Here is a 12501-nt window from a genome sequence, read left to right as displayed (position 1 = left end):
TGTGGATGCAGTTATTAATGCCTTGAAAGGAAGGCTAAGTAGACTAGATCAATATTCTTTAAATTGAAAACAATAAAGTGCTTGACAATGTGTTAAGAAGCTTAATGGAAGCAATTTGCCATTTTATGAAAAGAAGAGGCAATGTTGATACTCTGAAGTTTCTTTAAACATCAAGAATGTTTCTTCATCCATTTAACAGTAATTTATCAGAGTTTACCTTCTGTCACATAATGATCAATTTTGAATGAGCCACCAATGTGTTTTCAGTGTATTCTGACTCTACCTTTTGTCTCTTCCTAAACACATCTGACACACCTGGATTTATCAAAATCTGTGACACCTTTCAGAAATCATCCTTTTGGAAATATTCCATATAACTATACATTGTGCATTTTTAATGCATAACAGATTTTCTGAAGAGTAAAGTTTAGTGTTTGAATTCCCTCCTGAGTGGTTTTTTTTTTGTCATTGTACACAATGTGGCCATTTGATCGCAAAGAAAATCCTACATAACCTCTGGTTGTTCAGGAATCATTTTTACCTTTAGTCCTGTGTACCCAGCAACACACAGTAGGTATTTATTTGTCATTATACTGATTGATTTTGTACTCTGTATTTGGCCATGATATATATAGCTAATATAATCAATATTTAAAACTTTAAAAGCAAAATTGTACAGGTAAATATAAATCAATTAAAAATGTTTAAACTGTTATAAGCTTTCATAATCGCTGTTGAAATAACCTAAGTCCTAGTCTTTCAATTGTTCCTATCTTTGCATTTGAATTATGATATCTAATTGTAAGAAGAATGCCTAAACTTAAGTGACTGAAGAATATAAACAGATGGATAAGGCATGAACTGACCTCCATATGAATTTCTATTATGGGATTCTTGTCTCCAGGTGGAAGAGTTGAGCCAATGGTGGCATAGCTGATCACATATTTACGATGCAAAGGGGGAGAGAAGGAGGCAAATAGGAAAAAGATTCCTATTTCTAAGACCTAAAATCCTAAAGGACTACAGTTATTAAGTTTTAAAAAGATAAGATTAAAATTTCAAATTTAAGAAGATGCCATGAGGGATTTCTTATAGTCTTCAATTTATTGTGTAAAGCCTGCCAAATATGGTAACTTAGTGAGATAACATTAAGAAGTGAGAGGAAGAAGGAAGAGGAGGAAGAGAAGGGGAAAGCATAATGGTTAAAACATGTTAGATAAAGTTAGTGGTATTAATTCAATTTTTAAAGATTATTTTATCTTTGAAAAAAAAGATACTCCGAAAATAAAATTTTCTACAAATTCTGTTTAATACCTAATGAATGTTAAGGTTTGTCAGCTTTCAATTTTCAAAATATATGAAATAACTAGAAAATCCTTTCCACACTGAATTTCCTATGATTTTCTTAATCCAAGTAGAGTAAACCAGGTTCAGTGCTAGATCTCATTTTCTTTTTAATAACTAAGAGAGGTACCCATTAGAAAAGATAAATAATATATGCCACTTAGTAGTTATGTGACTGACCTTAGAAGATAATTTCCAAGGCTGTTTTCACCTCTAAAATTCTAAATGCAGGGGCAGTTATATTATGGAAACGTGAAGTTTATACCAGTCACTCAGAATTCCTTGGATTATGCACAGAACACCCAGAAGCTTCTCTATTAATGAGTCATTCACGTTTTCATCACTAGAATACTTCAGAGATACCAATGTTTTCAGATCAGAAAATGTACTGTAAGATAATTTCCTCTTCCCAATGTAAGACCAGGTCTGATATATAGAAGTTAATGTTATATCAGTATTCATCTAAAATATCACAATAGAACTCCAAAACCATAAACATGCATAATTTTTCTTTCCATTATTTTGTCTTGTAATAGTTGATTACCTGTAAGTCTAACAGTATAAAACAATCAAGGATACCCTTGTTGTCCTACTGTGTGTAGCTACTCCTTCTTCATTCCAGGGAGATTTTGATGGTCAACAGATACTTGCTTTACAGATGGCTAAATAGTCTCTGAATGGAAAGCATGAAAGAAGCAAAGAAGAGACAGATAATGGTTATAGCATACTTCCCTTTTTTTATCAGGTGGTGATCCTATTATATCAGAGGTGCCTGAAGCCAGTGAAATGGGAAATCAACAGAGAGGTGGAAAGCAGGAATTGCCGCTTTTAGGTGGAGTTTCCAGTTGGACTGAGACAACAGTAACTTTTCCTTTTCGATCTTCTAGTTGCTGATTTTACATCTACAAAACAGTTTGCAAATTATCTAGTCCAAAAATGATGGTCAAATGCATGTATAATATTTACATGTTTAATCATTTCTCCCAGTCCTTCCATTCTTCCTTATTTTCTCCAAATATGGTGTCCCACATTTAGTTTCTAATCTCCCCGCTTTGCTATGAGTCTTCATACATAAAATATTTGTGATACATTCTTGACTTGATGCATTTTAACTAGGTCTGCACTAAGCTGTGCAGAAGCAAGCCCCTCAGGTAATGAGGTTCCTCTTCTCCTCCTGACGACACAAGTGCAGTACCCTAAGGTAAGGCAATATAAAGCCTTCATCCTTATTCTAGGAAACAGATTTCTTTGGGGAAGTGAGAAATCACTTTACAAATGATCACCTAGCTTCAGGGTGGTTTCCTCCAATCACAAGGAGCCCTGTACCTCCCAAGATATTTCCATCTATTGTTAAATTGCACAACTGATTCTACCATCAGTAGTTTAGTAGAACAAGTGTATTCTCGCTTCAACATGATGGGTTTTCAAATACTTGAAGGTGCTCTCATTTCTTTTCCATGAAAAATCTTTTCTCTCAAAACGTATGTCAACAGTCCTTCCAACTGTATTTTACATAGGAAGTTTTCTATATTTCCAAAGGCGGTGATGTAGATGTGAATTTCATATTGTCGTCTTTAACAAAGGAAATTGAAAATAAGTTTCCCTATATATGCTGTATGTGTGTGTGTGTGTGTGTGGGCAAGTGTGTGTGTATAATCTAGTAAAATGTTCACATACTTAGGGATGCATGAACAGTGATATTGCAGCATTGATTGAAAGAGTTAGCTAACACTGGAAAAACACCTACATATCTATAAATTTGAGAGTGAAGCAATATAATTTTTTAACATGATGGAATATATTCAATGATTAAAATTATTTTTGTATATGAATTTATGTGTCAAATTTTAAAACATGTCAGGAGAAAGTAATTGGAGATTGATAAAATTATTATGTGCGGGGGCACCTGGGTGTCACAGCGGTTGGGCATCTGCCTTCAGCTCAGGGCGTGATCCTGGCGTTATGGGATCGAGCCCCACATCAGGCTCTTCTGCTATGAGCCTGCTTCTTCCTCTCCCACTCCCCCTGCTTATGTTCCCTCTCTCGCTGGCTGTCTCTATATCTGTTGAATAAATAAATAAAATCTTTTAAAAAAATTATTATGTGCATATTTTTAGAAACCAAAAAAAATATGGACAAACTTATGAAAAAAAATTTTAGAATATCCTGATGAGTAATACAAATTCTAAACTGAAATGAACACAAAAGGAACAGGGTGAAGATCTGTATAAAAGGGACTTAACGTGAATCTGTAAATATTTTTAAAAGTTTAAGCTATGACCAAATATACTATATACATAATAAGAAGTTTAGGAAATATTATTTTAAAATTTTACTTTATGTGTTTTTACAACTTGAATAATTAGAAAAGTGTGATCTTCAAAAAAGTTGGAAAATACATTTAATGAGCAAAACTTTATTTATTTTTATTTATTTATTGTGGGCTCCATGCCCAAAGTGGGGCTTGAACTCATGAGCTCCAGATCAAGAGTTAGATGCTGTACTGACTGAGCAAACCAGATGCCCCTAATGAGAAACACTTTATAAAATTACAAACAAAATACAATGAAGGATGGTTTCCATTCACAATAGAAACAAAAGATAAAATATAAAGTATCTGGAAAAAGTTAATCATAAGTATACAGATCGTACATGATGAAAATTTTAAAACAGTGAAATATGAAAGGAATAATAAATCTAGGGAGGTATGTTTCTTTTATTGATTAAAAAGACTCAGTTTTGCCAAAAATTTAATGTCTCTAAATCTAAATATAATATAAATATAATGTAAATTCTTTCAGAAAATATTTATTTTTGGACCTGGGTGGCTCAGTCAGTTACGTGTCTGCCTTGGGCTCAGGTCATGATCTCAGGGTACTGGGATCAAGTCTCGCATTGGGCTCCTTGCACAGCAGGGAGCCTGCTTCTCTATCTGCCTGACACTCCCAGTGCTTGTGCTCTTTCTCCCTCTCTGACCAATAAATAAATAAAATCTTTTAAAAAAGGAAAAATAGAAAATACTTATTTTTAAGATAAGAAGCTGACAAAAATACTGTCCTAGGATAATGGAGAGAGACTGCAGGTAGAGAAGGAAAACCCATATCTGGAGTAGGATTTGATCCCAATAAGGACAAATCACTACCCCCCACATGGAAGAAGGGGCGTGATACAATTCACTTGCCATTGAATGGATGTGGTCTCACTGGGGAATGCCATCATATCAGGTTTTCCGGTTCAGTCCCTTCTGCTGATCACGTGTTCAGGAGCAGTAGCAACACTTAGACTAACCTTAATAAAAGGAATTCCATGGCTTTGGTCTCAGTTGGACACTGATGTGAAATATAAAATCTACACATTTTGTGCCCACTCACATAGATCTATCCTCATTTTTCTCTGCAACATATTCTAATTTTGATCTTTCAAGACCCCTACCAAACCAGCAAAACTATTTTCCACTGTCCAGGAATTCATATTTATTTTTGCATAGGACCAATTTTACACCCCCAATTTGGTAATTGAGTGAAACATTTATGGCTCTACCCAGTAACAGAATTTTCCCTCAGCAGTTTCCATTAGAGTCATCTGAGTGGGCAAGAATGCAGCAGTTGTCCATTTTTTGGCTTGTGTCAAGACAGAATCACATTATTTACAGAAACCCTTCTTTGAGCCCATAAAATTGATCTGAAGTAAAGGTATTAATGCAGCAGAAGTAGGAAGTACAGAGTTCTGGACTACTTAAGGGTGCTGATTACTTGTGCTTTTATACAAGCTTCAGCCTGACCCCAGAGGTACCAGTTGCAGTACATGAGGGCTTACTGCTGTGACACTTAGAAATTGTGACTTGTTGGTTCTTGGTTCATGATGAGTGGTGCTAGTCACATAGTCCCTTGAAACCCCATGGTCTCTGTCACTAGAAAAGTCAGTCTCTGGTAGGGCCCTGCAGCTTCCTAGGATTTGCTTTTCAACCAATGTGTTGTTCTCCACTGCAGGATGCAGGGCTTCTTTTCTAGGATCGTAGGAGTTAGCATTGTCCTTCTTCTGTGACTTGGCCAAAGAATCTACACAGTGTTGTCATTTATCATCCCTACCTCTATGCCACTGGTTTTCCTGGTTTGTATAGCCTGAGTAGCAAGGACAGCTTGCACTCAAGACTGGACTTAGTACAAAAGATTCATTGGAAAGTGGAAATCCTGTGTGACTCAACCTAAAATTGCATCAAAGGCATGTTTAGAAATTCAGTGAGCCTGTAAGCACTGTGTCTCTTTCTTAATGGTAAGGAGTACAAAACAAAATAACATGACTTGTATGTTATGAGGGGATTAGGTATCATGCCCCAGAGTATTCAGACCCTTAAAACCTGAATGATTTGGCAGATCCCTGAAATGTTAGGGATTATCTCTTACCCTCTTTCATGTCATTGCTGCTCAAAGGTCCAATCACTATGTGCTTTCAATGTAGTGGACTAGTATGATGATGTATATAGAGTACCAGGACCATTAAGTTTCCTAAGGACTACACTGTGACAGAGTAGGAGAGCCAGTATAGAAGTTGGTCAACTGCAGATGTTTTGAGGGTGAGGGAGTGACTGATGTGGTTTTTATTTTCTTTAATTTTGAAAACTCTATCACAAGGTAATAGTTGAGAGGTTTTCTTCATTGGCATTTACATTGCTTTTGGTCCCGATGTAGTTTGGAATTTCAAGATACTTTTACAGCATATTATATGGCAAGGATCTTCTCCAAAGGTAAGTATTTATGATGAAATACAATTTTGTCAAAAAAAAAGGTAAAAATACCTATGGTGAAATACTGGATCTTGACTCTGCCATCAGATTCTTCTCTCCCTTTTCAGTCTTCTAAAGACCATCATGATGTGCCTTGTAGTCACTTAATGTGTTTCTCCCAGGGGCTTCGGTTATTGTTTATTTTTGGAAAGTATACTGCTAATGCTTTGCTTTTACCCTATGGTGAACTTGAATCGAATTATTTCGAGTTATTTTGATTTTAATGGAACTAAAGCTTCTTCACTTTTTATCCTAAGCTAGCATCTTCAGGTACACTTTCCACTGGCCATATTGTCTTCTCTCTCTAGAGTCTGTTCCATCACTTCAGCTCCTTTACTCTCTGAGCTATGCATTTGGTTTCCTTTCCTTGTCTGAAGTGTTACTCATCCACGTAGCTCATACACGTAGCAGAAGTAATTTACATTCTGAGAGCTGAGGGAACAAACAAGTCTGCTCTGGCTTTTGGTACCACATCCTCTACATTTTAAAATAATCACATTATGAAAAAACACTTTAGGAATATGTTCAATTGCCATAGACATAGTGTGGAGTTTACTTCCATCAGGGAGAACTATATTAATTAAATGAGGATGTGGGTTAGCGTGGTGATATGTGTAGAGAGCCAACAGCCTTATTAATCAGGTTAATGAAGGTTCTTTTTCCTTTTGTCCTAAGAGTTAATGGATAGGAATTGAACGATTTTAAGGAGGGGACCTGATCAAAAGCAAGTAATCTCCTCAGGAGCACGTAATAATAATGTAGTCTGCACTTGGATTTGACAAGTCTTTTGACAAGCAGAGCAAAAGTTATTTTCAGATTTCTAAAATGTACTTTTCTTATTTCCCCATTTTTATGCAGTTAAATTTATGTCTCTGTCAGTTTTTCAGTGGAATAGGAAAAGTCCACAGAGATCTGTGAGAAGACAGGGAAAAAAACGATTTTTTCTTGAAAATTTGTTAAAGAAAAATTTCAAATTATCATTTTGAAATGCCTGTATGAAAAAAATTATTACCAAATTATATTAAGATTTGTTTTAAACAAAATATAATGTGGGATTCTACTGTGCTTAATGTCTCAATTCCAGCTGAAATATATTGCTACTTACCTTGAATAGTTGATAGAAAGTACATTAAAAATGCATTGGTTTTTCTCTGTTTTATTGGAACTAGAGTAATTTTTTTTAAAGATTTTATTTATTTATTTAATTGACAGAGATAGAGACAGCCAGCGAGAGAGGAAACACAAGCAGGGGGAGTGGGAGAGGAAGAAGCAGGCTCATAGCAGAGGAGCCTGACGTGGGGCTCGATCCCATAACGCCAGGATCACGCCCTGAGCCGAAGGCAGACGCTTAACTGCTGTGCCACCCAGGCGACCCTGGAACTAGAGTAATTTGAAACATTTTATGAAAAAAAGTTTGTAAAGCCTATGAACCCTTGCCTTTATGTTTTGTTTGTTTTTATCATTGAATGTACCAGTGCGAAACCACAAAGTGGTGCTGCTTCTGCCTTATCAGTGGTCTTAAGACCTATAGGGTAAAGATAAGCAGATTTCTCTTTTCAAATGGGAAGTTCTTCAGCAGGATCTTTTCTTTCTTTTTTTTTTAAATTTTTTATTATGTTATGTTATTCGCGATACACTACATCATTAGTTTTTGAAGTGTGTTCCATGATTCTTTGTTATATGCAATACGTCCCCTCCTTAATACCCATCAACCGGCTAGCCCAATCCTCCACCTTCCTCCCCTCTGAAACCTAAGTTTGAAGAGACTGTCTTTTTTCCACTGGATGTTTTTTCCTGCTCAGTCAAAGATTAGTTGACCATAAAGTTGAGGGTCCATTTCTGGGTTCTCTATTCTGCTCCATTGTTCTGTGTGTCTGTTTTTGTGCCAGTATCAAGCTGTCTTGATGATCACAGCTTTGTAGTATAGCTTGAAATCACGCAACGTGATGCCCCCAACTTGGTTTTTCTTTTTCAACATTTCCTTGGCGATTCGGGGTCTTTTCTGGTTCCACACAAATTTTAGGATTGTTTGTCCCAGTTCTTTGAAAAATGTCATTGGTATTTTGATCGGGATGACATTGAAAGGATAAATTGCTCTGGGTAGCATAGACATTTTAACTATGTTAATTCTTCCAATCCATGAGCATGGAATGTTTTTCTATCTTTTTGTGTCTTCTTCAATGTCTTTCATCAATATTCTGTAGTTTCTAGAGTATAGATCCTTTACCTTTCCGGTTAAGTTTATTCCAAGATATCGTATGGTTTTTGCTGCTAGTGTAAATGGAATCAATTCCCTAATTTCTCTTTCTTCAGTGTCATTGTTCATGTGTAGAAATGCAACTGATTTCTGAGCATTGATTTTGTATCCTGCCACACTACTGAATTGTTGTCTGAGTTCTAGTAATGTAGGGGTGGAGTCTTTTGGGTTTTCCATATAAAGTAACATGTCATCTGTGAAGAGAGAGAGTTTGACTTCTTCTTTGCCAATTTGAATACCTTTTATTCTTTTTTGTTGTCTGATCAGCAGGATCTTTTCATGAAAAGCAGACTGATGATTAAAACTTTAGTACAAACTTTAAGGATTCAGTGTTACATACACTTGAATTCTCCATTTTCCCTACTTCCAGAGTACTCTACAAGGTTTCCTATCACATTAAAAAGAAAAAAAAAGCTGATGAATGATTGGGGAAAAACCAATGAGCAAAAACAAAAACAAGCCTTTGCTATGGAAATAGTCACACTGGCTTGGAGCAGAGAATGGAATTTTATTTTATTTTTATTTTTTTAAGTTAGTAAATACTTCATTTGTTGTATTACAAAAGAAAAAAATCTAGTTTGTAAATGATATCATACACTTCATAGATGCTAGGATTTTGCATATTTTGAAATATGTTGTGGATGAAGTTCGCTTCAGTATATAAACAGATGAAACAGCTAACATTTTTTGGTTCACACAGCTCCTGAGTTTCCTCATTATGTGTCATATATTATGAACCACTTTTAGATGCTTCTGATTTTTCAATATCTTCTAAATACTTATATGTTTCTGTATCTGTCAGAGTGCCGTCAGGAGACAGAAACTATACTGGTATTTTGGACAAGAGGTATTGAATATGAAGACTTAGCAACTTGTAGTAGAGAGTACAAAAAAAGGATGAAAGAGAAGTCCAAATAATGCAGTTGGGCTGAAGGAGAGAACCCCAGGAAGGAATAAACTTGGAAGGGGGATCCCCTTCCCAAGGGTGAGTTTCAGAACTCTCTGGAGAGCTTATGAATAGGCCTCTGGATAAGAATGAAGGTGGTCCAAGGTGGAGGGAATGAGGAGCAGGAAATTTAAGGCTGAGACTGGCACCACAGCTTGCTGGAGGGTGAGTGCCACTGGTGGCCCACGGCAGCTGCACTGTAGGAGAAAGATATTAAGGACACTGGAAGTGGAAAGAAAAGCCTCTTTTTTCTGTAGTGTTTTTCCAGCATCCTCTCATGACAAAGGTGAAAGGTTTGAGTCCAGGTCTGGTATCACAAAACACTCCAATGAAAGGTGGACTTGTGTCAAGAAACAACAGATTGATAATCTATAGAGCTTCTTTGTCAAGAAATACACAAAGAAAAAATATGATTCTTCTTTATTAAGTGGAGTGTTTTATTCTCAGCAACCTACTTACCTGTTCTTGTTACCCGTTTGATGAGAGGAAACTCCACACATTATTGTGATCATTGCTCTTTTCCCTGGTGTGCATTAGCTAGAAATTCTTCTAATAGCTCTGAAATTGTATCTAGGAAAGTAGTCAATTTTTTTCAACACATAAAATGTAGGACTTTGAATATCCAGCTTGTCAAGATGTTATACCAAGAATTAAGAATAAAATGTGTTGTTTTCTATTACAAGAAAACTTGCTGGCGTTCCAGGCATTCTCTGGAAGAACTTCACTGAAATATATATAGCACTTCTTCTGTTCTTGAATGAGATATTGCAAAATAATTTGTTTGTTTGTAAGGAACATAAGTGATGCCATGTGAAAAAATCCAAAGAATTTGGGAAAATTTAGAGTTCTTTGACTCAAATATTTCCTCTTCTGTAAATATTAGCTATGAAATTTTGGACTCCATTTCTTTTTTTTTAATAGACTTATTTATTAGAGAGAGAGGGAGAGAGAGAGAGCACATGTGAGTGGGGGGAGGGGCAGCAGGAGAGGGAGAGAAGCAGACTCCAGGCTGAGCTGGATCTCAGTACTCTGAGATCATGACCTGAGCCAAAAGCAAGAGTATCATGATTAACCGACTGAGCCACCCAGGTGTCCCCAGACTGAATTTCTTAATGCGCATTATATTTCAAGGATTCCAGGAAGAAGAAAGTTTAAGATTAATTCAATATCATAGACAGCATATACTTTTCCTTGCTAAAGTTCACTCTACTGTCATTACTTTTATAACTGCAAACCAGATCAGTTTCTGAAGTAAAATATTAAGGCATATTCAGTCTTATGCTTAAGTGTTTATGCTGTTGTTTGGGCAGGAGAGCTATGATGTTTATCATATTTTCAAAAGAATTTCATAGCCAAAGAATGTTATGAGTCTTGAGTAGCTAATAACTGGTCCAATTAACCAGATTACATACTTTATGAATTTCTTAACACATTCATTCACATTGTTTACTATATTTAACATACCATTTTTATAAAAGACCTAACAAGAAGGCTTAGTTTCATATTAGGGTAATCAAATCACCTAGCATTGAAAAAAGAATGAAATTAATAAGCTTTTTAATGAATTCTGCCTACCTAATACTTTGGTACTATAGGCTGATTAAGAGAAAAACATACAGTCTTTTATTCAAGAAGAAGGGGAATCATAAGGGTGGACCTCATTCCCTGAATAGAATACAAGGCAGCCTGCATGGTATAAAGGCAGGAAACATTGGTAAGATCTCTTCTTTCTGCCCCTCTTTCAGATCTAACCTGCTACCTCTCCCCTCTCACTACTGATAGAGTTATATCCTAAACATAGAATGAAATGAACGTGTATGCATTCCTGGAAAAATTAACTGATGGATTTAAATTTACACTGAAGTATAAATTACTGTTATGCTACACTTACTGAAAGGTAAGCCTTGAGAGTAGAAAAGAGCAAAGACTATCAGGTCTCAGAAGAACTAGAAAGCTAGGGAGAGAGTAAAAATTGAGTGGGAGGGTGGGGGGAGAAGAGGAAATTCTCAAGGTTTTTTCAATATTTTACTTAATGATGCTTTATTACAGTTGGATTGAGAAAAGATGAGATGGAATTGGGAAGATAAGAAGGCAAACAAGAAAAAGCAAAATTAATGTTTTCATCCTCAGCGTAAAGGAGAGAGTAATATTTATGTTTGTCTAATTGCCTTTTATGAATTGAGGAGTTTGGGAAAATAAAAACTGCATGAATCATTGAACACTACACCAAAAACTAATGATGTACTATATGTTGGCTAATTGAATTTAAATTAAAAAATATAAAAATAAAATTTGAGAAGCAACCAAAAAAAAACCCACTTAAAATCTTCATCAACATTAATAAATCCCCTAACAGTTCCTAGAGTTCAGGGTAGAGATCCAGAGGTCCTTCGGGCCCAGGTTGCTGTTGATTGTATGTTTATCATTGATTCATAGAGCATTAACATAGATCCAAAGAGCTCCATGTTTTGTCCAAATGCAGACTGTGCATAGCTACTTATAGCATAGACTAAAAACTTAGTGTTTTCAGAGGAAACTGAAATGATCTTAACTGATCATAGAAAGACCATTAAGTGAAAGATTTGAAATGCAAGCTCCTATGATGTATAATTCATTGTAAAACATTATTAGTTATTGGAAAACAACATGGGATAGGCATAATTGATGTTAGGGAAAGGATTTCATAATTTAAGAATCTCCACTTAAGACTACACACTTAAATTGGTGGAATGGCTATCTTCTGGTTGGGAAAATTCAGTTTCACATTCTTAAATATTATTCATCTATATAGCTTTTTCAGTAATATAGATTAGGAAACTCTCAAGATCAGGAAAAGTGTCTAAATATATGCTCACCAAAGAATCAGGTATTCCTTTTTTTCCCCTATCATTTTCATATTTATCTACAACTAAAGCAGTGAAAGTATTGATACTGTCCACATATAGTCATTCTGTTATTTTATTTCCAGAACCAGTGATCATGATATATTTTTCCATATTTTTTGATATTTAGCTTTTGCTTAGGTGATACCTGGGAAGGGACTAGTTAATATCCATTAGATATTCTCTATATCATCTTCATCACTTACACCATAGTTGAGATATGGCACAAGAACACATTGAAATATTTATAGACAGAGCATCAATTTGAGGAATTTGAAGGAATTGTGTC

Source organism: Ailuropoda melanoleuca, unplaced genomic scaffold (assembly GCF_002007445.2).
Source record: "Ailuropoda melanoleuca isolate Jingjing unplaced genomic scaffold, ASM200744v2 unplaced-scaffold8390, whole genome shotgun sequence".
Classification (NCBI taxonomy): Eukaryota; Metazoa; Chordata; class Mammalia; order Carnivora; family Ursidae; genus Ailuropoda; species Ailuropoda melanoleuca.
Note: the sequence above shows the minus strand (reverse complement) of the source record.